This window comes from Spea bombifrons, chromosome 5 (assembly GCF_027358695.1).
Source record: "Spea bombifrons isolate aSpeBom1 chromosome 5, aSpeBom1.2.pri, whole genome shotgun sequence".
Lineage (NCBI taxonomy): Eukaryota > Metazoa > Chordata > Amphibia > Anura > Pelobatidae > Spea > Spea bombifrons.
The window spans coordinates 43,634,652-43,662,551 of NC_071091.1; positions in this window are offsets into that span (position 1 = coordinate 43,634,652).

The window sequence follows — 27,900 nt, forward strand, 5'->3', positions numbered from 1 at the left end:
CAAAACTGCTTTAAATCATGCCTTCAGCAGCCCAAATAACAACCAACATAAAAGTAATGTTGTGGGATGCAGTATGTGGAAGCTACACACAATACAGTATTTGGATGAAAACATGAAGCTATCTACACCTAGCACCATACTTTTTTGCAAAAAAACTTTTTTTGTTTCTAATTCACCAAAACTGCTTTAAATCATGCCTTCAGCAGCCCAAATAACAACCAACATAAAAGTAATGTTGTGGGGTGCAGTATGTGGAAGCTACATGCAATACAGTATTTGGATGAAAACATGAAGCTATCTACACCTAGCACCATACTTTTTTGCAAAAAAACTTTTTTTGTTTCTAATTCACCAAAACTGCTTTAAATCATGCCTTCAGCAGCCCAAATAACAACCAACATAAAAGTAATGTTGTGGGGTGCAGTATGTGGAAGCTACAAGCAATACAGTATTTGGATGAAAACATGAAGCTAGTTACACTTAGCACCATACTTTTTTGCAAAAAAACTTTTTTTGTTTCTAATTCACCAAAACTGCTTTAAATCATGCCTTCAGCAGCCCAAATAACAACCAACATAAAAGTAATGTTGTGGGATGCAGTATGTGGAAGCTACACGCAATACAGTATTTGGATGAAAACATGAAGCTATCTACACCTAGCACCATACTTTTTTGCAAAAAAACTTTTTTTGTTTCTAATTCACCAAAACTGCTTTAAATCATGCCTTCAGTAGCCCAAATAACAACCAACATAAAAGTAATGTTGTGGGATGCAGTATGTGGAAGCTACACACAATACAGTATTTGGATGAAAACATGAAGCTATCTACACCTAGCACCATACTTTTTTGCAAAAAAACTTTTTTTGTTTCTAATTCACCAAAACTGCTTTAAATCATGCCTTTAGCTGCCCAAATAACAACCAACATTAAAGTAATGTTGTGGGGTGCAGTATGTGGAAGCTACAAGCAATACAGTATTTGGATTAAAACATGAAGCTATCTACTTTTCAAATGATGAAGCTACCTACACCTAGCACCATACTTTTTTGCAAAAAAACTTTTTTTGTTTCTAATTCACCAAAACTGCTTTAAATCATGCCAACAGCAGCCCAAATAACAACCAACATAAAAGTAATGTTGTGGGGTGCAGTATGTGGAAGCTACAAGCAATACAGTATTTGGATGAAAACATGAAGCTAGTTACACTTAGCACCATACTTTTTTGCAAAAAAACTTTTTTTGTTTCTAATTCACCAAAACTGCTTTAAATCATGCCTTTAGCAGCCCAAATAACAACCAACATTAAAGTAATGTTGTGGGATGCAGTATGTGGAAGCTACAAGCAATACAGTATTTGGATGAAAACATGAACCTAGTTACACTTAGCACCATACTTTTTTGCAAAAAAACTTTTTTTGTTTCTAATTCACCAAAACTGCTTTAAATCATGCCTTCAGCAGCCCAAATAACAACCAACATAAAAAGTAATGTTGTGGGATGCAGTATGTGGAAGCTACACGCAATACAGTATTTGGATGAAAACATGAAGCTTTCTACACCTAGCACCATACTTTTTTGCAAAAAAAATTTTTTTGTTTCTAATTCACCAAAACTGCTTTAAATCATGCCTTCAGCAGCCCAAATAACAACCAACATAAAAGTAATGTTGTGGTATGCAGTATGTGGAAGCTACAAGCAATACAGTATTTGGATGAAAACATGAAGCTATCTACACCTAGCACCATACTTTTTTGCAAAAAAACTTTTTTTGTTTCTAATTCACCAAAACTGCTTTAAATCATGCCTTTAGCTGCCCAAATAACAACCAACATTAAAGTAATGTTGTGGGGTGCAGTATGTGGAAGCTACAAGCAATACAGTATTTGGATTAAAACATGAAGCTATCTACTTTTCAAATGATGAAGCTATCTACACCTAGCACCATACTTTTTTGCAAAAAAACTTTTTTTGTTTCTAATTCACCAAAACTGCTTTAAATCATGCCTTCAGCAGCCCAAATAACAACCAACATAAAAAGTAATGTTGTGGGATGCAGTATGTGGAAGCTACACGCAATACAGTATTTGGATGAAAACATGAAGCTATCTACACCTAGCACCATACTTTTTTGCAAAAAAACTTTTTTTGTTTCTAATTCACCAAAACTGCTTTAAATCATGCCTTTAGCTGCCCAAATAACAACCAACATTAAAGTAATGTTGTGGGGTGCAGTATGTGGAAGCTACAAGCAATACAGTATTTGGATGAAAACATGAAGCTAGTTACACTTAGCACCATACTTTTTTGCAAAAAAACTTTTTTTGTTTCTAATTCACCAAAACTGCTTTAAATCATGCCTTCAGCAGCCCAAATAACAACCAACATAAAAAGTAATGTTGTGGGATGCAGTATGTGGAAGCTACACGCAATACAGTATTTGGATGAAAACATGAAGCTATCTACACCTAGCACCATACTTTTTTGCAAAAAAACTTTTTTTGTTTCTAATTCACCAAAACTGCTTTAAATCATGCCTTCAGCAGCCCAAATAACAACCAACATAAAAGTAATGTTGTGGGATGCAGTATGTGGAAGCTACAAGCAATACAGTATTTGGATGAAAACATGAAGCTATCTACACCTAGCACCATACTTTTTTGCAAAAAAACTTTTTTTGTTTCTAATTCACCAAAACTGCTTTAAATCATGCCTTTAGCTGCCCAAATAACAACCAACATTAAAGTAATGTTGTGGGGTGCAGTATGTGGAAGCTACAAGCAATACAGTATTTGGATTAAAACATGAAGCTATCTACTTTTCAAATGATGAAGCTATCTACACCTAGCACCATACTTTTTTGCAAAAAAACTTTTTTTGTTTCTAATTCACCAAAACTGCTTTAAATCATGCCTTCAGCAGCCCAAATAACAACCAACATAAAAGTAATGTTGTGGGATGCAGTATGTGGAAGCTACAAGCAATACAGTATTTGGATGAAAACATGAAGCTATCTACACCTAGCACCATACTTTTTTGCAAAAAAACTTTTTTTGTTTCTAATTCACCAAAACTGCTTTAAATCATGCCTTTAGCTGCCCAAATAACAACCAACATTAAAGTAATGTTGTGGGGTGCAGTATGTGGAAGCTACAAGCAATACAGTATTTGGATGAAAACATGAAGCTAGTTACACTTAGCACCATACTTTTTTGCAAAAAAACTTTTTTTGTTTCTAATTCACCAAAACTGCTTTAAATCATGCCTTCAGCAGCCCAAATAACAACCAACATAAAAGTAATGTTGTGGGGTGCAGTATGTGGAAGCTACAAGCAATACAGTATTTGGATGAAAACATGAAGCTATCTACACCTAGCACCATACTTTTTTGCAAAAAAACTTTTTTTGTTTCTAATTCACCAAAACTGCTTTAAATCATGCCTTCAGCAGCCCAAATAACAACCAACATAAAAGTAATGTTGTGGGGTGCAGTATGTGGAAGCTACAAGCAATACAGTATTTGGATGAAAACATGAAGCTAGTTACACTTAGCACCATACTTTTTTGCAAAAAAACTTTTTTTGTTTCTAATTCACCAAAACTGCTTTAAATCATGCCTTCAGAAGCCCAAATAACAACCAACATAAAAGTAATGTTGTGGGATGCAGTATGTGGAAGCTGCACGCAATACAGTATTTGGATGAAAACATGAAGCTATCTACACCTAGCACCATACTTTTTTGCAAAAAAACTTTTTTTGTTTCTAATTCACCAAAACTGCTTTAAATCATGCCTTCAGCAGCCCAAATAACAACCAACATAAAAGTAATGTTGTGGGATGCAGTATGTGGAAGCTACACACAATACAGTATTTGGATGAAAACATGAAGCTATCTACACCTAGCACCATACTTTTTTGCAAAAAAACTTTTTTCGTTTCTAATTCACCAAAACTGCTTTAAATCATGCCTTTAGCTGCCCAAATAACAACCAACATTAAAGTAATGTTGTGGGGTGCAGTATGTGGAAGCTACAAGCAATACAGTATTTGGATGAAAACATGAAGCTAGTTACACTTAGCACCATACTTTTTTGCAAAAAAACTTTTTTTGTTTCTAATTCACCAAAACTGCTTTAAATCATGCCTTCAGCAGCCCAAATAACAACCAACATAAAAGTAATGTTGTGGGGTGCAGTATGTGGAAGCTACAAGCAATACAGTATTTGGATGAAAACATGAAGCTATCTACACCTAGCACCATACTTTTTTGCAAAAAAACTTTTTTTGTTTCTAATTCACCAAAACTGCTTTAAATCATGCCTTCAGCAGCCCAAATAACAACCAACATAAAAGTAATGTTGTGGGGTGCAGTGTGTGGAAGCTACAAGCAATACAGTATTTGGATGAAAACATGAAGCTAGTTACACTTAGCACCATACTTTTTTGCAAAAAAACTTTTTTTGTTTCTAATTCACCAAAACTGCTTTAAATCATGCCTTCAGAAGCCCAAATAACAACCAACATAAAAGTAATGTTGTGGGATGCAGTATGTGGAAGCTGCACGCAATACAGTATTTGGATGAAAACATGAAGCTATCTACACCTAGCACCATACTTTTTTGCAAAAAAACTTTTTTTGTTTCTAATTCACCAAAACTGCTTTAAATCATGCCTTCAGCAGCCCAAATAACAACCAACATAAAAGTAATGTTGTGGGATGCAGTATGTGGAAGCTACACACAATACAGTATTTGGATGAAAACATGAAGCTATCTACACCTAGCACCATACTTTTTTGCAAAAAAACTTTTTTTGTTTCTAATTCACCAAAACTGCTTTAAATCATGCCTTTAGCTGCCCAAATAACAACCAACATTAAAGTAATGTTGTGGGGTGCAGTATGTGGAAGCTACAAGCAATACAGTATTTGGATTAAAACATAAAGCTATCCACTTTTCAAATGATGAAGCTATCTACACCTAGCACCATACTTTTTTGCAAAAAAACTTTTTTTGTTTCTAATTCACCAAAACTGCTTTAAATCATGCCTTCAGCAGCCCAAATAACAACCAACATAAAAGTAATGTTGTGGGGTGCAGTATGTGGAAGCTACAAGCAATACAGTATTTGGATGAAAACATGAAGCTAGTTACACTTAGCACCATACTTTTTTGCAAAAAAACTTTTTTTGTTTCTAATTCACCAAAACTGCTTTAAATCATGCCTTCAGCAGCCCAAATAACAACCAACATAAAAGTAATGTTGTGGGGTGCATTATGTGGAAGCTACAAGCAATACAGTATTTGGATGAAAACATGAAGCTAGTTACACTTAGCACCATACTTTTTTGCAAAAAAACTTTTTTTGTTTCTAATTCACCAAAACTGCTTTAAATCATGCCTTCAGCATCCCAAATAACAACCAACATAAAAGTAATGTTGTGGGGTGCAGTATGTGGAAGCTACAAGCAATACAGTATTTGGATGAAAACATGAAGCTATCTACACCTAGCACCATACTTTTTTGCAAAAAAACTTTTTTTGTTTCTAATTCACCAAAACTGCTTTAAATCATGCCTTCAGCAGCCCAAATAACAACCAACATAAAAGTAATGTTGTGGGATGCAGTATGTGGAAGCTACAAGCAATACAGTATTTGGATGAAAACATGAAGCTAGTTACACTTAGCACCATACTTTTTTGCAAAAAAACTTTTTTTGTTTCTAATTCACCAAAACTGCTTTAAATCATGCCTTCAGCAGCACAAATAACAACCAACATAAAAGTAATGTTGTGGGGTGCAGTATGTGGAAGCTACAAGCAATACAGTATTTGGATGAAAACATGAAGCTATCTACACCTAGCACCATACTTTTTTGCAAAAAAACTTTTTTTGTTTCTAATTCACCAAAACTGCTTTAAATCATGCCTTCAGCAGCCCAAATAACAACCAACATAAAAGTAATGTTGTGGGCTGCAGTATGTGGAAGCTACAAGCAATACAGTATTTGGATGAAAACATGAAGCTAGTTACACTTAGCACCATACTTTTTTGCAAAAAAACTTTTTTTGTTTCTAATTCACCAAAACTGCTTTAAATCATGCCTTCAGCAGCACAAATAACAACCAACATAAAAGTAATGTTGTGGGGTGCAGTATGTGGAAGCTACAAGCAATACAGTATTTGGATGAAAACATGAAGCTAGTAACACTTAGCACCATACTTTTTTGCAAAAAAACTTTTTTTGTTTCTAATTCACCAAAACTGCTTTAAATCATGCCTTCAGCAGCCCAAATAACAACCAACATAAAAGTAATGTTGTGGGCTGCAGTATGTGGAAGCTACAAGCAATACAGTATTTGGATGAAAACATGAAGCTAGTTACACTTAGCACCATACTTTTTTGCAAAAAAACTTTTTTTGTTTCTAATTCACCAAAACTGCTTTAAATCATGCCTTCAGCAGCACAAATAACAACCAACATAAAAGTAATGTTGTGGGGTGCAGTATGTGGAAGCTACAAGCAATACAGTATTTGGATGAAAACATGAAGCTAGTAACACTTAGCACCATACTTTTTTGCAAAAAAACTTTTTTTGTTTCTAATTCACCAAAACTGCTTTAAATCATGCCTTCAGCAGCCCAAATAACAACCAACATAAAAGTAATGTTGTGGGATGCAGTATGTGGAAGCTACACACAATACAGTATTTGGATGAAAACATGAAGCTATCTACACCTAGCACCATACTTTTTTGCAAAAAAACTTTTTTTGTTTCTAATTCACCAAAACTGCTTTAAATCATGCCTTCAGCAGCCCAAATAACAACCAACATAAAAGTAATGTTGTGGGATGCAGTATGTGGAAGCTACAAGCAATACAGTATTTGGATGAAAACATGAAGCTATCTACACCTAGCACCATACTTTTTTGCAAAAAAACTTTTTTTGTTTCTAATTCACCAAAACTGCTTTAAATCATGCCTTTAGCTGCCCAAATAACAACCAACATTAAAGTAATGTTGTGGGGTGCAGTATGTGGAAGCTACAAGCAATACAGTATTTGGATTAAAACATGAAGCTATCTACTTTTCAAATGATGAAGCTATCTACACCTAGCACCATACTTTTTTGCAAAAAAACTTTTTTTGTTTCTAATTCACCAAAACTGCTTTAAATCATGCCTTCAGCAGCCCAAATAACAACCAACATAAAAGTAATGTTGTGGGGTGCAGTATGTGGAAGCTACAAGCAATACAGTATTTGGATGAAAACATGAAGCTAGTTACACTTAGCACCATACTTTTTTGCAAAAAAACTTTTTTTGTTTCTAATTCACCAAAACTGCTTTAAATCATGCCTTTAGCAGCCCAAATAACAACCAACATAAAAGTAATGTTGTGGGGTGCAGTATGTGGAAGCTACAAGCAATACAGTATTTGGATTAAAACATGAAGCTATCTACTTTTCAAATGATGAAGCTATCTACACCTAGCACCATACTTTTTTGCAAAAAAACTTTTTTTGTTTCTAATTCACCAAAACTGCTTTAAATCATGCCTTCAGCAGCCCAAATAACAACCAACATAAAAAGTAATGTTGTGGGATGCAGTATGTGGAAGCTACACGCAATACAGTATTTGGATGAAAACATGAAGCTATCTACACCTAGCACCATACTTTTTTGCAAAAAAACTTTTTTTGTTTCTAATTCACCAAAACTGCTTTAAATCATGCCTTTAGCTGCCCAAATAACAACCAACATTAAAGTAATGTTGTGGGGTGCAGTATGTGGAAGCTACAAGCAATACAGTATTTGGATGAAAACATGAAGCTAGTTACACTTAGCACCATACTTTTTTGCAAAAAAACTTTTTTTGTTTCTAATTCACCAAAACTGCTTTAAATCATGCCTTCAGCAGCCCAAATAACAACCAACATAAAAGTAATGTTGTGGGGTGCAGTATGTGGAAGCTACAAGCAATACAGTATTTGGATGAAAACATGAAGCTAGTTACACTTAGCACCATACTTTTTTGCAAAAAAACTTTTTTTGTTTCTAATTCACCAAAACTGCTTTAAATCATGCCTTCAGCAGCCCAAATAACAACCAACATAAAAGTAATGTTGTGGGATGCAGTATGTGGAAGCTACACGCAATACAGTATTTGGATGAAAACATGAAGCTATCTACACCTAGCACCATACTTTTTTGCAAAAAAACTTTTTTTGTTTCTAATTCACCAAAACTGCTTTAAATCATGCCTTCAGCAGCCCAAATAACAACCAACATAAAAGTAATGTTGTGGGATGCAGTATGTGGAAGCTACAAGCAATACAGTATTTGGATGAAAACATGAAGCTATCTACACCTAGCACCATACTTTTTTGCAAAAAAACTTTTTTTGTTTCTAATTCACCAAAACTGCTTTAAATCATGCCTTCAGCAGCCCAAATAACAACCAACATAAAAGTAATGTTGTGGGGTGCAGTATGTGGAAGCTACAAGCAATACAGTATTTGGATGAAAACATGAAGCTAGTAACACTTAGCACCATACTTTTTTGCAAAAAAACTTTTTTTGTTTCTAATTCACCAAAACTGCTTTAAATCATGCCTTCAGCAGCCCAAATAACAACCAACATAAAAGTAATGTTGTGGGATGCAGTATGTGGAAGCTACACACAATACAGTATTTGGATGAAAACATGAAGCTATCTACACCTAGCACCATACTTTTTTGCAAAAAAACTTTTTTTGTTTCTAATTCACCAAAACTGCTTTAAATCATGCCTTCAGCAGCCCAAATAACAACCAACATAAAAGTAATGTTGTGGGGTGCAGTATGTGGAAGCTACATGCAATACAGTATTTGGATGAAAACATGAAGCTATCTACACCTAGCACCATACTTTTTTGCAAAAAAACTTTTTTTGTTTCTAATTCACCAAAACTGCTTTAAATCATGCCTTCAGCAGCCCAAATAACAACCAACATAAAAGTAATGTTGTGGGGTGCAGTATGTGGAAGCTACAAGCAATACAGTATTTGGATGAAAACATGAAGCTAGTTACACTTAGCACCATACTTTTTTGCAAAAAAACTTTTTTTGTTTCTAATTCACCAAAACTGCTTTAAATCATGCCTTCAGCAGCCCAAATAACAACCAACATAAAAGTAATGTTGTGGGATGCAGTATGTGGAAGCTACACGCAATACAGTATTTGGATGAAAACATGAAGCTATCTACACCTAGCACCATACTTTTTTGCAAAAAAACTTTTTTTGTTTCTAATTCACCAAAACTGCTTTAAATCATGCCTTCAGTAGCCCAAATAACAACCAACATAAAAGTAATGTTGTGGGATGCAGTATGTGGAAGCTACACACAATACAGTATTTGGATGAAAACATGAAGCTATCTACACCTAGCACCATACTTTTTTGCAAAAAAACTTTTTTTGTTTCTAATTCACCAAAACTGCTTTAAATCATGCCTTTAGCTGCCCAAATAACAACCAACATTAAAGTAATGTTGTGGGGTGCAGTATGTGGAAGCTACAAGCAATACAGTATTTGGATTAAAACATGAAGCTATCTACTTTTCAAATGATGAAGCTACCTACACCTAGCACCATACTTTTTTGCAAAAAAACTTTTTTTGTTTCTAATTCACCAAAACTGCTTTAAATCATGCCAACAGCAGCCCAAATAACAACCAACATAAAAGTAATGTTGTGGGGTGCAGTATGTGGAAGCTACAAGCAATACAGTATTTGGATGAAAACATGAAGCTAGTTACACTTAGCACCATACTTTTTTGCAAAAAAACTTTTTTTGTTTCTAATTCACCAAAACTGCTTTAAATCATGCCTTTAGCAGCCCAAATAACAACCAACATTAAAGTAATGTTGTGGGATGCAGTATGTGGAAGCTACAAGCAATACAGTATTTGGATGAAAACATGAACCTAGTTACACTTAGCACCATACTTTTTTGCAAAAAAACTTTTTTTGTTTCTAATTCACCAAAACTGCTTTAAATCATGCCTTCAGCAGCCCAAATAACAACCAACATAAAAAGTAATGTTGTGGGATGCAGTATGTGGAAGCTACACGCAATACAGTATTTGGATGAAAACATGAAGCTTTCTACACCTAGCACCATACTTTTTTGCAAAAAAAATTTTTTTGTTTCTAATTCACCAAAACTGCTTTAAATCATGCCTTCAGCAGCCCAAATAACAACCAACATAAAAGTAATGTTGTGGTATGCAGTATGTGGAAGCTACAAGCAATACAGTATTTGGATGAAAACATGAAGCTATCTACACCTAGCACCATACTTTTTTGCAAAAAAACTTTTTTTCTTTCTAATTCACCAAAACTGCTTTAAATCATGCCTTTAGCTGCCCAAATAACAACCAACATTAAAGTAATGTTGTGGGGTGCAGTATGTGGAAGCTACAAGCAATACAGTATTTGGATTAAAACATGAAGCTATCTACTTTTCAAATGATGAAGCTATCTACACCTAGCACCATACTTTTTTGCAAAAAAACTTTTTTTGTTTCTAATTCACCAAAACTGCTTTAAATCATGCCTTCAGCAGCCCAAATAACAACCAACATAAAAAGTAATGTTGTGGGATGCAGTATGTGGAAGCTACACGCAATACAGTATTTGGATGAAAACATGAAGCTATCTACACCTAGCACCATACTTTTTTGCAAAAAAACTTTTTTTGTTTCTAATTCACCAAAACTGCTTTAAATCATGCCTTTAGCTGCCCAAATAACAACCAACATTAAAGTAATGTTGTGGGGTGCAGTATGTGGAAGCTACAAGCAATACAGTATTTGGATGAAAACATGAAGCTAGTTACACTTAGCACCATACTTTTTTGCAAAAAAACTTTTTTTGTTTCTAATTCACCAAAACTGCTTTAAATCATGCCTTCAGCAGCCCAAATAACAACCAACATAAAAAGTAATGTTGTGGGATGCAGTATGTGGAAGCTACACGCAATACAGTATTTGGATGAAAACATGAAGCTATCTACACCTAGCACCATACTTTTTTGCAAAAAAACTTTTTTTGTTTCTAATTCACCAAAACTGCTTTAAATCATGCCTTCAGCAGCCCAAATAACAACCAACATAAAAGTAATGTTGTGGGATGCAGTATGTGGAAGCTACAAGCAATACAGTATTTGGATGAAAACATGAAGCTATCTACACCTAGCACCATACTTTTTTGCAAAAAAACTTTTTTTGTTTCTAATTCACCAAAACTGCTTTAAATCATGCCTTTAGCTGCCCAAATAACAACCAACATTAAAGTAATGTTGTGGGGTGCAGTATGTGGAAGCTACAAGCAATACAGTATTTGGATTAAAACATGAAGCTATCTACTTTTCAAATGATGAAGCTATCTACACCTAGCACCATACTTTTTTGCAAAAAAACTTTTTTTGTTTCTAATTCACCAAAACTGCTTTAAATCATGCCTTCAGCAGCCCAAATAACAACCAACATAAAAGTAATGTTGTGGGATGCAGTATGTGGAAGCTACAAGCAATACAGTATTTGGATGAAAACATGAAGCTATCTACACCTAGCACCATACTTTTTTGCAAAAAAACTTTTTTTGTTTCTAATTCACCAAAACTGCTTTAAATCATGCCTTTAGCTGCCCAAATAACAACCAACATTAAAGTAATGTTGTGGGGTGCAGTATGTGGAAGCTACAAGCAATACAGTATTTGGATGAAAACATGAAGCTAGTTACACTTAGCACCATACTTTTTTGCAAAAAAACTTTTTTTGTTTCTAATTCACCAAAACTGCTTTAAATCATGCCTTCAGCAGCCCAAATAACAACCAACATAAAAGTAATGTTGTGGGGTGCAGTATGTGGAAGCTACAAGCAATACAGTATTTGGATGAAAACATGAAGCTATCTACACCTAGCACCATACTTTTTTGCAAAAAAACTTTTTTTGTTTCTAATTCACCAAAACTGCTTTAAATCATGCCTTCAGCAGCCCAAATAACAACCAACATAAAAGTAATGTTGTGGGGTGCAGTATGTGGAAGCTACAAGCAATACAGTATTTGGATGAAAACATGAAGCTAGTTACACTTAGCACCATACTTTTTTGCAAAAAAACTTTTTTTGTTTCTAATTCACCAAAACTGCTTTAAATCATGCCTTCAGAAGCCCAAATAACAACCAACATAAAAGTAATGTTGTGGGATGCAGTATGTGGAAGCTGCACGCAATACAGTATTTGGATGAAAACATGAAGCTATCTACACCTAGCACCATACTTTTTTGCAAAAAAACTTTTTTTGTTTCTAATTCACCAAAACTGCTTTAAATCATGCCTTCAGCAGCCCAAATAACAACCAACATAAAAGTAATGTTGTGGGATGCAGTATGTGGAAGCTACACACAATACAGTATTTGGATGAAAACATGAAGCTATCTACACCTAGCACCATACTTTTTTGCAAAAAAACTTTTTTCGTTTCTAATTCACCAAAACTGCTTTAAATCATGCCTTTAGCTGCCCAAATAACAACCAACATTAAAGTAATGTTGTGGGGTGCAGTATGTGGAAGCTACAAGCAATACAGTATTTGGATGAAAACATGAAGCTAGTTACACTTAGCACCATACTTTTTTGCAAAAAAACTTTTTTTGTTTCTAATTCACCAAAACTGCTTTAAATCATGCCTTCAGCAGCCCAAATAACAACCAACATAAAAGTAATGTTGTGGGGTGCAGTATGTGGAAGCTACAAGCAATACAGTATTTGGATGAAAACATGAAGCTATCTACACCTAGCACCATACTTTTTTGCAAAAAAACTTTTTTTGTTTCTAATTCACCAAAACTGCTTTAAATCATGCCTTCAGCAGCCCAAATAACAACCAACATAAAAGTAATGTTGTGGGGTGCAGTGTGTGGAAGCTACAAGCAATACAGTATTTGGATGAAAACATGAAGCTAGTTACACTTAGCACCATACTTTTTTGCAAAAAAACTTTTTTTGTTTCTAATTCACCAAAACTGCTTTAAATCATGCCTTCAGAAGCCCAAATAACAACCAACATAAAAGTAATGTTGTGGGATGCAGTATGTGGAAGCTGCACGCAATACAGTATTTGGATGAAAACATGAAGCTATCTACACCTAGCACCATACTTTTTTGCAAAAAAACTTTTTTTGTTTCTAATTCACCAAAACTGCTTTAAATCATGCCTTCAGCAGCCCAAATAACAACCAACATAAAAGTAATGTTGTGGGATGCAGTATGTGGAAGCTACACACAATACAGTATTTGGATGAAAACATGAAGCTATCTACACCTAGCACCATACTTTTTTGCAAAAAAACTTTTTTTGTTTCTAATTCACCAAAACTGCTTTAAATCATGCCTTTAGCTGCCCAAATAACAACCAACATTAAAGTAATGTTGTGGGGTGCAGTATGTGGAAGCTACAAGCAATACAGTATTTGGATTAAAACATAAAGCTATCCACTTTTCAAATGATGAAGCTATCTACACCTAGCACCATACTTTTTTGCAAAAAAACTTTTTTTGTTTCTAATTCACCAAAACTGCTTTAAATCATGCCTTCAGCAGCCCAAATAACAACCAACATAAAAGTAATGTTGTGGGGTGCAGTATGTGGAAGCTACAAGCAATACAGTATTTGGATGAAAACATGAAGCTAGTTACACTTAGCACCATACTTTTTTGCAAAAAAACTTTTTTTGTTTCTAATTCACCAAAACTGCTTTAAATCATGCCTTCAGCAGCCCAAATAACAACCAACATAAAAGTAATGTTGTGGGGTGCATTATGTGGAAGCTACAAGCAATACAGTATTTGGATGAAAACATGAAGCTAGTTACACTTAGCACCATACTTTTTTGCAAAAAAACTTTTTTTGTTTCTAATTCACCAAAACTGCTTTAAATCATGCCTTCAGCATCCCAAATAACAACCAACATAAAAGTAATGTTGTGGGGTGCAGTATGTGGAAGCTACAAGCAATACAGTATTTGGATGAAAACATGAAGCTATCTACACCTAGCACCATACTTTTTTGCAAAAAAACTTTTTTTGTTTCTAATTCACCAAAACTGCTTTAAATCATGCCTTCAGCAGCCCAAATAACAACCAACATAAAAGTAATGTTGTGGGATGCAGTATGTGGAAGCTACAAGCAATACAGTATTTGGATGAAAACATGAAGCTAGTTACACTTAGCACCATACTTTTTTGCAAAAAAACTTTTTTTGTTTCTAATTCACCAAAACTGCTTTAAATCATGCCTTCAGCAGCACAAATAACAACCAACATAAAAGTAATGTTGTGGGGTGCAGTATGTGGAAGCTACAAGCAATACAGTATTTGGATGAAAACATGAAGCTATCTACACCTAGCACCATACTTTTTTGCAAAAAAACTTTTTTTGTTTCTAATTCACCAAAACTGCTTTAAATCATGCCTTCAGCAGCCCAAATAACAACCAACATAAAAGTAATGTTGTGGGCTGCAGTATGTGGAAGCTACAAGCAATACAGTATTTGGATGAAAACATGAAGCTAGTTACACTTAGCACCATACTTTTTTGCAAAAAAACTTTTTTTGTTTCTAATTCACCAAAACTGCTTTAAATCATGCCTTCAGCAGCACAAATAACAACCAACATAAAAGTAATGTTGTGGGGTGCAGTATGTGGAAGCTACAAGCAATACAGTATTTGGATGAAAACATGAAGCTAGTTACACTTAGCACCATACTTTTTTGCAAAAAAACTTTTTTTGTTTCTAATTCACCAAAACTGCTTTAAATCATGCCTTCAGCAGCCCAAATAACAACCAACATAAAAGTAATGTTGTGGGATGCAGTATGTGGAAGCTACACACAATACAGTATTTGGATGAAAACATGAAGCTATCTACACCTAGCACCATACTTTTTTGCAAAAAAACTTTTTTTGTTTCTAATTCACCAAAACTGCTTTAAATCATGCCTTTAGCTGCCCAAATAACAACCAACATTAAAGTAATGTTGTGGGGTGCAGTATGTGGAAGCTACAAGCAATACAGTATTTGGATTAAAACATGAAGCTATCTACTTTTCAAATGATGAAGCTATCTACACCTAGCACCATACTTTTTTGCAAAAAAACTTTTTTTGTTTCTAATTCACCAAAACTGCTTTAAATCATGCCTTCAGCAGCCCAAATAACAACCAACATAAAAGTAATGTTGTGGGGTGCAGTATGTGGAAGCTACAAGCAATACAGTATTTGGATGAAAACATGAAGCTAGTAACACTTAGCACCATACTTTTTTGCAAAAAAACTTTTTTTGTTTCTAATTCACCAAAACTGCTTTAAATCATGCCTTCAGCAGCCCAAATAACAACCAACATAAAAGTAATGTTGTGGGATGCAGTATGTGGAAGCTACACACAATACAGTATTTGGATGAAAACATGAAGCTATCTACACCTAGCACCATACTTTTTTGCAAAAAAACTTTTTTTGTTTCTAATTCACCAAAACTGCTTTAAATCATGCCTTCAGCAGTCCAAATAACAACCAACATAAAAGTAATGTTGTGGGGTGCAGTATGTGGAAGCTACAAGCAATACAGTATTTGGATGAAAACATGAAGCTATCTACACCTAGCACCATACTTTTTTGCAAAAAAACTTTTTTTGTTTCTAATTCACCAAAACTGCTTTAAATCATGCCTTCAGCAGCCCAAATAACAACCAACATAAAAGTAATGTTGTGGGGTGCAGTGTGTGGAAGCTACAAGCAATACAGTATTTGGATGAAAACATGAAGCTAGTTACACTTAGCACCATACTTTTTTGCAAAAAAACTTTTTTTGTTTCTAATTCACCAAAACTGCTTTAAATCATGCCTTCAGAAGCCCAAATAACAACCAACATAAAAGTAATGTTGTGGGATGCAGTATGTGGAAGCTGCACGCAATACAGTATTTGGATGAAAATATGAAGCTATCTACACCTAGCACCATACTTTTTTGCAAAAAAACTTTTTTTGTTTCTAATTCACCAAAACTGCTTTAAATCATGCCTTCAGCAGCCCAAATAACAACCAACATAAAAGTAATGTTGTGGGATGCAGTATGTGGAAGCTACACACAATACAGTATTTGGATGAAAACATGAAGCTATCTACACCTAGCACCATACTTTTTTGCAAAAAAACTTTTTTTGTTTCTAATTCACCAAAACTGCTTTAAATCATGCCTTTAGCTGCCCAAATAACAACCAACATTAAAGTAATGTTGTGGGGTGCAGTATGTGGAAGCTACAAGCAATACAGTATTTGGATTAAAACATAAAGCTATCCACTTTTCAAATGATGAAGCTATCTACACCTAGCACCATACTTTTTTGCAAAAAAACTTTTTTTGTTTCTAATTCACCAAAACTGCTTTAAATCATGCCTTCAGCAGCCCAAATAACAACCAACATAAAAGTAATGTTGTGGGGTGCAGTATGTGGAAGCTACAAGCAATACAGTATTTGGATGAAAACATGAAGCTAGTTACACTTAGCACCATACTTTTTTGCAAAAAAACTTTTTTTGTTTCTAATTCACCAAAACTGCTTTAAATCATGCCTTCAGCAGCCCAAATAACAACCAACATAAAAGTAATGTTGTGGGGTGCATTATGTGGAAGCTACAAGCAATACAGTATTTGGATGAAAACATGAAGCTAGTTACACTTAGCACCATACTTTTTTGCAAAAAAACTTTTTTTGTTTCTAATTCACCAAAACTGCTTTAAATCATGCCTTCAGCATCCCAAATAACAACCAACATAAAAGTAATGTTGTGGGGTGCAGTATGTGGAAGCTACAAGCAATACAGTATTTGGATGAAAACATGAAGCTATCTACACCTAGCACCATACTTTTTTGCAAAAAAACTTTTTTTGTTTCTAATTCACCAAAACTGCTTTAAATCATGCCTTCAGCAGCCCAAATAACAACCAACATAAAAGTAATGTTGTGGGATGCAGTATGTGGAAGCTACAAGCAATACAGTATTTGGATGAAAACATGAAGCTAGTTACACTTAGCACCATACTTTTTTGCAAAAAAACTTTTTTTGTTTCTAATTCACCAAAACTGCTTTAAATCATGCCTTCAGCAGCACAAATAACAACCAACATAAAAGTAATGTTGTGGGGTGCAGTATGTGGAAGCTACAAGCAATACAGTATTTGGATGAAAACATGAAGCTATCTACACCTAGCACCATACTTTTTTGCAAAAAAACTTTTTTTGTTTCTAATTCACCAAAACTGCTTTAAATCATGCCTTCAGCAGCCCAAATAACAACCAACATAAAAGTAATGTTGTGGGCTGCAGTATGTGGAAGCTACAAGCAATACAGTATTTGGATGAAAACATGAAGCTAGTTACACTTAGCACCATACTTTTTTGCAAAAAAACTTTTTTTGTTTCTAATTCACCAAAACTGCTTTAAATCATGCCTTCAGCAGCACAAATAACAACCAACATAAAAGTAATGTTGTGGGGTGCAGTATGTGGAAGCTACAAGCAATACAGTATTTGGATGAAAACATGAAGCTAGTTACACTTAGCACCATACTTTTTTGCAAAAAAACTTTTTTTGTTTCTAATTCACCAAAACTGCTTTAAATCATGCCTTCAGCAGCCCAAATAACAACCAACATAAAAGTAATGTTGTGGGATGCAGTATGTGGAAGCTACACACAATACAGTATTTGGATGAAAACATGAAGCTATCTACACCTAGCACCATACTTTTTTGCAAAAAAACTTTTTTTGTTTCTAATTCACCAAAACTGCTTTAAATCATGCCTTTAGCTGCCCAAATAACAACCAACATTAAAGTAATGTTGTGGGGTGCAGTATGTGGAAGCTACAAGCAATACAGTATTTGGATTAAAACATGAAGCTATCTACTTTTCAAATGATGAAGCTATCTACACCTAGCACCATACTTTTTTGCAAAAAAACTTTTTTTGTTTCTAATTCACCAAAACTGCTTTAAATCATGCCTTCAGCAGCCCAAATAACAACCAACATAAAAGTAATGTTGTGGGGTGCAGTATGTGGAAGCTACAAGCAATACAGTATTTGGATGAAAACATGAAGCTAGTAACACTTAGCACCATACTTTTTTGCAAAAAAACTTTTTTTGTTTCTAATTCACCAAAACTGCTTTAAATCATGCCTTCAGCAGCCCAAATAACAACCAACATAAAAGTAATGTTGTGGGATGCAGTATGTGGAAGCTACACACAATACAGTATTTGGATGAAAACATGAAGCTATCTACACCTAGCACCATACTTTTTTGCAAAAAAACTTTTTTTGTTTCTAATTCACCAAAACTGCTTTAAATCATGCCTTCAGCAGTCCAAATAACAACCAACATAAAAGTAATGTTGTGGGATGCAGTATGTGGAAGCTACAAGCAATAAAGTATTTGGATGAAAACATGAAGCTATCTACACCTAGCACCATACTTTTTTGCAAAAAAACTTTTTTTGTTTCTAATTCACCAAAACTGCTTTAAATCATGCCTTTAGCTGCCCAAATAACAACCAACATTAAAGTAATGTTGTGGGGTGCAGTATGTGGAAGCTACAAGCAATACAGTATTTGGATTAAAACATGAAGCTATCTACTTTTCAAATGATGAAGCTTATCTTTCTAGCACCATACTTTTTTGCAAAAAAACTTTTTTTGTTTCTAATTCACCAAAACTGCTTTAAATCATGCCTTCAGCAGCCCAAATAACAACCAACATAAAAGTAATGTTGTGGGGTGCAGTATGTGGAAGCTACAAGCAATACAGTATTTGGATGAAAACATGAAGCTAGTTACACTTAGCACCATACTTTTTTGCAAAAAACCTTTTTTGTTTCTAATTCACCAAAACAACAACCAACATAAAAGTAATGTTGTGGGGTGCAGTATGTGGAAGCTACAAGCAATACAGTATTTGGATGAAAACATGAAGCTAGTAACACTTAGCACCATACTTTTTTGCAAAAAAACTTTTTTTGTTTCTAATTCACCAAAACTGCTTTAAATCATGCCTTCAGCAGCCCAAATAACAAAAAACATAAAAGTAATGTTGTGGGGTGCAGAATGTGGAAGCTACAAGCAATACAGTATTTGGATGAAAACATGAAGCAAGTTACACTTAGCACCATACTTTTTTGCAAAAAAACTTTTTTTGTTTCTAATTCACCAAAACTGCTTTAAATCATGCCTTCAGCAGCCCAAATAACAACCAACATAAAAAGTAATGTTGTGGGATGCAGTATGTGGAAGCTACACGCAATACAGTATTTGAATGAAAACATGAAGCTATCTACACCTAGCACCATACTTTTTTGCAAAAAAACTTTTTTTGTTTCTAATTCACCAAAACTGCTTTAAATCATGCCTTCAGCAGCCCAAATAACAACCAACATAAAAGTAATGTTGTGGGGTGCAGTATGTGGAAGCTACAAGCAATACAGTATTTGGATGAAAACATGAAGCTAGTTACACTTAGCACCATACTTTTTTGCAAAAAAACTTTTTTTGTTTCTAATTCACCAAAACTGCTTTAAATCATGCCTTCAGCAGCCCAAATAACAACCAACATAAAAGTAATGTTGTGGGATGCAGTATGTGGAAGCTACACGCAATACAGTATTTGGATGAAAACATGAAGCTATCTACACCTACCACCATACTTTTTTGCAAAAAACTTTTTTTGTTTCTAATTCACCAAAACTGCTTTAAATCATGCCTTCAGCAGCCCAAATAACAACCAACATAAAAGTAATGTTGTGGGATGCAGTATGTGGAAGCTACAAGCAATACAGTATTTGGATGAAAACATGAAGCTATCTACACCTAGCACCATACTTTTTTGCAAAAAAACTTTTTTTGTTTCTAATTCACCAAAACTGCTTTAAATCATGCCTTCAGCAGCCCAAATAACAACCAACATAAAAGTAATGTTGTGGGATGCAGTATGTGGAAGCTACACGCAATACAGTATTTGGTTGAAAACATGAAGCTATCTACACCTAGCACCATACTTTTTTGCAAAAAAATTTTTTTTGTTTCTAATTCACCAAAACTGCTTTAAATCATGCCTTCAGCAGCCCAAATAACAACCAACATAAAAGTAATGTTGTGGGATGCAGTATGTGGAAGCTACACACAATACAGTATTTGGATGAAAACATGAAGCTATCTACACCTAGCACCATACTTTTTTGCAAAAAAACTTTTTTTGTTTCTAATTCACCAAAACTGCTTTAAATCATGCCTTTAGCTGCCCAAATAACAACCAACATTAAAGTAATGTTGTGGGGTGCAGTATGTGGAAGCTACGGGGCGTGGCTTGACCATCGAGTGAGATGGCAGCATAGTGCAAGAGCTCTGTGAGGATTTGGGCTTTTTTCATTAAAAAAACAGCATTCAACTTTGGACCCGTTCCAGAATCGAACTACTATTGGACTGATTGGAAGATGCAAAAGCAGAAGTTTTCAACCAAAACTTCGGGTGCCTCGAAACCTGTGGAAAAGCTTGTGATTGAAGACACTGAGTCCCCACGTAAGAAACAGGCTAAGATGGGTGAGGAATTTGAGAGATCAGGTATGACTGTTACGGAACCTCGATTAATTAAGCTGCTTACGGATCTCAGGAATGGGATTCGTGATGATTTGATGAAAGAGATTTCCGTTATTAAGAAGGATATAAACGAACTGGACATTCGTGTGGATCGTACTGAACAGGCTCTTGGTCTGCAGAGGAACTCACATTTAGAGTTAGAAAAGCGTGTGGATCTGCTTGAACACCAACTCGAGCTAAGTAAACTAAAAATTGCTGATTTGGAAGATCGTAGTAGGCGCAATAATATACGGATCAGAAATATACCTGAATCCATACAAATCAAGATCTAGGCGCATATGTTAAAAAAATTATTGGCTCAGTTCTGAAAAATCGTGCTGAACCAGAGATTTTGATTGACCGATGCCATCGGCTGCCGAAGTCCAACCAAGCTCCTAAGGAGGCTGCAAGGGACACTATAGCACGATTACATTTCTTCCATGTTAAGGATGAGTTCCTGACTGCTGTGAGAACGGGTGCTAATCTCTGTGAGGAGTATACAAACCTCAAATTCTTTCAAGATTTTTCTGCTTCCACTATGTCACGAAGAAAAGATTTTCAATTTCTTACAAGGGAATTACAAGCTCTGAATATCCGATACAGATGGGGATTCCCTGTTAAAGTTTTATTTAGGCATGATGGTCAGAACTATGTTATAACATCACCGGAAGAGGGAAAGGATTTTTTACAAATATTTTCGCCAAGACGTCACGAATCTAAGGGACAAAGATTTGATCGCAGAATGCATACCAAAATTGCAGAAGCTGCAGCTATATTGGATGAAGAAGCCATTATTGCGGAGTAATAGGTTTGATTTATTGATATGTGCTCTATATATATAGACATTGATTTTTTTTTCCGTGTTTTTCTATTTTTTGTTTTCTTTTTGCAAGTTGATGGCGCTGACTGGGCGTGCCACACCTATTTCAAATCTCTGGAATTTCCCTATTCCTCTATTGTTCTCAGGAGTAAACAACCGGAACTTCTTTGTTAAATAAACATTGCAGTATCTCTGCAGGAGCATAGATATGTTGTTAAGAAACACTGCTACAGGGACACCGCCCAGCTATTGTTTTAAAACTATCCATATATTTTTGAGGTCTTTTTTAACTGTCTTAATTCGAACTGGCTACTTGTTGATAATGTTTCTTTTTTATTATTTATTTCCATTTTTATTTGTTTTCTTTTGTTTCTATTTTTTTCTTATATGTGTGGGTCTTTAATAGATTTCTTTTATTTTTTATTTTTTTCATTCGTTTTTATGCAACGTTATTAATTATTACATTATCCCTGTCCTCACTGTTCTCTCGCTACCACCCCAACAGTAAGGCCTTTTTTTTTTACCATCAATGGAGAGGAGTATATTTTTAATTTCTTTTTACTCCTCTCTTTGGGCCTATTTTTTTATCTTTGGTTTATATTTTATTTGTTCCAAATTTAGTTGGTTCCCCATTAGGAAGGGAATCATTTCTTTTTTAGTTTTGTTGTTCTTCCCCTACCCATTTGTAATCAATGGAAGCTCTTGTGTGATACTTCTTATTTTGTTTCTTTTGGTTCTCTCGCTGCGCGTGCTTGTACCTCCTTTACAATACCCTTTCATGTTTTTAAAATTTGATGTGTTAGGCCCAATCCCTTTATTTTGTGTTTTAGCCATTTACAGTCTTGTGTTCATTTTTGATGTTCCTTATAATCAATGGTATTGAAAATAATGTCCTTTAATGTTAAGGGATTGGGCTCTTTTCATAAAAGAAGGCTGTTGTTGAAGGAGGCTAGGGAGAAGCGTGTAGATGTTTTGTGCATACAGGAGTCCCACTTTAAAAATGATTTTAATCCCCACATTTTTGCTAGGTATTATCCCATTCAATTTCATTCTAAGTTTTCTTCAAAGGCTAGGGGAACTTCTATTTTTTTTAACAAATCATTGGCTATCAAGACTTTGACAACTATTATTGATCCTGACGGTAGATATGTGTTATGGGTGGGTAAAGTGAATAACGTAGATTATTCAATTTTCAATGTTTATTTTCCAACGAGTTCCCAATTTCAATATTTGAAAAACGTTATGCAAACAGCTCTTGATGAATGTAGGGGGAGAGTGATTGTTTGTGGTGATACTAATTTCGTATTGGACCCTGAAAGTGATGTCTCGAGGGAGGAATCCTCTCCCAATTCAAATTCTTATATGTCCACTGCAAAGAGGTGCTCCAAATTGTTGCAATCCAAATGTTACTATGATGTGTGGCGTCTCCTACATCCTAATGAAAGAGATTATACTTTTTACTCAGCTGGCCACAATATGTACTCTCGTATCGATCGCTTTCTAGTGCCTGAAAATATGTTAGCTTTCATTGAGAAAGCTGAAATTTTAGATTTTAAATGGTCAGATCATGCTCCTATTACTTTGGGTATTCATGAAACAATACCACATGTTCCTTATAGACCTTGGAGACTGAATGATTTCATTTTGAATAACATAGATGAAAAAATCTTGGCTGAAAAAACGTTATCTTCATATTTTGAAGAAAACATTACTGAAGATATTCCATATTCTACTATTTGGAATGCTCATAAGGCTGTGTTAAGAGGACATTTTATTCAGAGAAATTCTTATATTAGGAAAACATCGTCTGCAAATGTTAAAACTTTGGAGAAAGAATTATATAATTTAAATTTAGCAAATAAGTTAGGCCCTTCTTTCTCTGTTTCAGCTTTAATTAAAGACGTGAAAACAAAATTGGATAAACTTAATTTGGAAAAGAGTGCTAAAACTTTACGATCTTTAAAAATGTCATTTTACTCAAAGGGTAATAAAGCCTCTAATTTATTAGCGAATAAATTAAAACAAAAAACTATACAATCTAGAATACCTTATATATTGGATGATTCTGGCCAGAAAATTTTACATCCTAGGGACATATCTAATTCTTTTGCTGCATATTATAAGTCACTTTATAACCTTAAAGATTCCCCTCTGGAAACGCAACCAACCTCTGCTAAAATAACTGAATTTTTGGATAAAACTAATCTCCCTAGAATCCCTGATTTTCATGTTGAATTTCTTGAGTCGGACATTTCTTTGGAGGAGGTGCTTCAAGCAATTAAAGATACTCCATCTGGTAAGGCACCGGGTCCTGATGGTTTTTCTGCTCTATACTATCACAAATTTAAAAATATCTTATTGCCACATTTAACGAAATTGTTTAACGAATATTGGAAAAATGGCTATATTCCTGATGAATCCCTTTGTGCCCAAATTTCTACTTTACCTAAACCCGGGAAGGAACCTGATAGGTGTTCCAATTTTAGGCCCATTTCTCTAATTAATAATGACACCAAATTATACTCGAAAATATTAGCTAATCGTATCTCAAGTTTATTGCCTCTGCTTGTTCATAACGATCAAGTAGGTTTTATTCCCAGACGTCAAGCAACAGACAATACGAGACGTTTTATTAATTTGATCTCATATATTCAAAAATCTAAACACCCCTCTTTATTTTTATCACTCGATGCTGAAAAGGCATTTGATAGGGTCCATTGGGGATGTAACGATGTAATTCTTACGTTAAGTGATCCAGCTACTTCTATGGGTCATTTATTTTCTCTTCTTAGAGAATTTCGTGAAGTGTCCTTTTATAAAATTAATGATAGCAAAACACAGGCATTACCATTCCATATAAAGAGGAATGATTTGACTGCTCTTAAAAGATCGTATGACTTTGACTGGAGGAAGAGCTTTATTTCCTATTTAGGCATTAATTTATGTAAAAATTTAAAACATATGTATGCTTACAATTTAAAGACTTTTTGGCCCTCTTTGCTACTGGATCTTGAGAGGTGGGACAATCTTGAGATTTCATGGTTGGGTAGAATACACTCCATTAAGATGGTTATTCTCCCTAAGATTTTGTATTTTTTAAGAGCCATACCTTTAAGTGTGCCTATTTCTTTTTTTGATTCGGTGCGTTCTGCCCTCATAAAGTTTATATGGAGGAAGAAGCCTAGCAGAGTCAAATTTACCACTTTGACTAATTCTAGAGACAATTTCGGATTGGGGGTGCCAGATTTTAGGAATTATTATTATGCATCGAATGCGTCTAGCGCTTTCAAATTTAATTTGGACAGGGATTGGCCTAGATGGCTGATTATGGAAATTAATAAACTAAAACCTTTTTGTATAAAAGATGTTTTATGGGTTTCACATTCTAATCGGCCCAGGTTTACAAAAATGTACCCCTCAACTAAATTGGCTATACTCTCTTGGGATAGATTATTTAATAAACTACCAGGATCTATTACTTGGTCCAGGGCGATGTCACTTGGTTCCTTGAGATATGTTCTTCCAGACCTAGATATAGATTACTGGAATGGCAAACATATTTTTTCTATTAATGATTTCTTTAAGAATAATTTGGCTCTATCATTTACAAAATTACAAAAAAAAATATAATTTAGATGCTGACAGGCAATGTGATTATGACTTCATTCTTCAAATTATTCAAGAACGATTTAATATATCTGATTTTGATGTGGATCAGTCTCATTTAGCTTTGACTGATATAGAGACAGTTTATATTAATGCCCCGGACCTGACAGGTACTATCTCATTGTGTTACTCTTCCCTCTCCTCAAAGGTTTCAGAAAAACTTAAATTTTTATTGGCCTGGGAAGAGGAATTAGGTAAAACATACGATCTAGCTGTCTGGAATGATGTGTTCTCGGGACTAAGGGGCATAACACAATGCGCACAACATTTTGAAAATCATTTTAAGATAATATACAGATGGTACCTGACCCCGGAAAGGCTTTTTCGCATGAAGATGACTACAAGTTTTAAATGTTGGAGAGGCTGTAATGGCCCAGGTAATCTCCTTCATATTTTTTGGGATTGTCCATTAATTAAACCTATGTGGGACTCTTTATTACCCATAATTAGACTTATAAATAGCGAGATTGAGGAACTTGGGCCAGAACTATGTATTTTTAAACATTTTCCGTCTGATTTGCCTAAAATAGATAAGATCATCATAGGTCATTTGCTGATTGCAGCTACTATCCTTATCCCTAAGTATTGGAAAACAGGAGTTGTTCCGACTATAAAAGAAATCTTATATATGACTTTGGAGAATAAATCTTATGAATCTTCCATTAGGCCACCCTCAGCTTTTAAAACACAACTTTTATTTTTTTGGGACACCTGGGAAGAGAAAATTAGAAAGAAATTTTTACTTTAGTTTATCTTTTTTGTTCCTTTAGATTATTATTTTTTCAATTTTGCATTTCTGCACGCTTCTTCTTAATCTTTCATCCATATGTATTTTTTTTATATGGCGAGATAACTTTGGTTAAAGTGAAGACAGAGACTTCCGGGTTGAAGATTTTAATAATTTACATTTCCATTTTACCCCCCTGTTTTTTCCCCCCTTGTTTTTTTTTTCTCTTTCGAGTGATAATTGTTGTAACTACTATTTCCCAATTCTATGGTTTCAATTTGAATTATTATTGTACACTGTATATTGTATGTGCGATACTGTTTGACAGTCTCATCTGTTTGATGTTATAATTACATTTACTTTTGTTTTGTATTTTATAAAACTGTAATAAAAAATATTTGAAAAGTATGTGGAAGCTACAAGCAATACAGTATTTGGATGAAAACATGAAGCTATCTACACCTAGCACCATACTTTTTTGCAAAAAAACTTTTTTGTTTCTAATTCACCAAAACTGCTTTAAATCATGCCTTTAGCTGCCCAAATAACAACCAACATAAAAGTAATGTGGGGTGCAGTATGTGGAAGCTACAAGCAATACAGTATTTGGATGAAAACATGAAGCTAGTTACACTTAGCACCATACTTTTTTGCAAAAAAACTTTTTTTGTTTCTAATTCACCAAAACTGCTTTAAATCATGCCTTCAGCAGCCCAAATAACAACCAACATAAAAGTAATGTTGTGGGGTGCAGTATGTGGAAGCTACACACAATACAGTATTTGGATGAAAACATGAAGCTATCTACACCTAGCACCATACTTTTTTGCAAAGAAACTTTTTTTGTTTCTAATTCACCAAAACTGCTTTAAATCATGCCTTCAGCAGCCCAAATAACAACCAACATAAAAGTAATGTTGTGGGATGCAGTATGTGGAAGCTACAAGCAATACAGTATTTGGATGAAAACATGAAGCTATCTACACCTAGCACCATACTTTTTTGCAAAAAAACTTTTTTTGTTTCTAATTCACCAAAACTGCTTTAAATCATGCCTTTAGCTGCCCAAATAACAACCAACATTAAAGTAATGTTGTGGGGTGCAGTATGTGGAAGCTACAAGCAATACAGTATTTGGATTAAAACATGAAGCTATCTACTTTTCAAATGATGAAGCTATCTACACCTAGCACCATACTTTTTTGCAAAAAAACTTTTTTTGTTTCTAATTCACCAAAACTGCTTTAAATCATGCCTTTAGCTGCCCAAATAACAACCAACATTAAAGTAATGTTGTGGGGTGCAGTATGTGGAAGCTACAAGCAATACAGTATTTGGATTAAAACATGAAGCTATCTACTTTTCAAATGATGAAGCTATCTACACCTAGCACCATACTTTTTTGCAAAAAACCTTTTTTGTTTCTAATTCACCAAAACAACAACCAACATAAAAGTAATGTTGTGGGGTGCAGTATGTGGAAGCTACAAGCAATACAGTATTTGGATGAAAACATGAAGCTAGTAACACTTAGCACCATACTTTTTTGCAAAAAAACTTTTTTTGTTTCTAATTCACCAAAACTGCTTTAAATCATGCCTTCAGCAGCCCAAATAACAACCAACATAAAAGTAATGTTGTGGGGTGCAGTATGTGGAAGCTACAAGCAATACAGTATTTGGATGAAAACATGAAGCAAGTTACACTTAGCACCATACTTTTTTGCAAAAAAACTTTTTTTGTTTCTAATTCACCAAAACTGCTTTAAATCATGCCTTCAGCAGCCCAAATAACAACCAACATAAAAAGTAATGTTGTGGGATGCAGTATGTGGAAGCTACACGCAATACAGTATTTGAATGAAAACATGAAGCTATCTACACCTAGCACCATACTTTTTTGCAAAAAAACTTTTTTTGTTTCTAATTCACCAAAACTGCTTTAAATC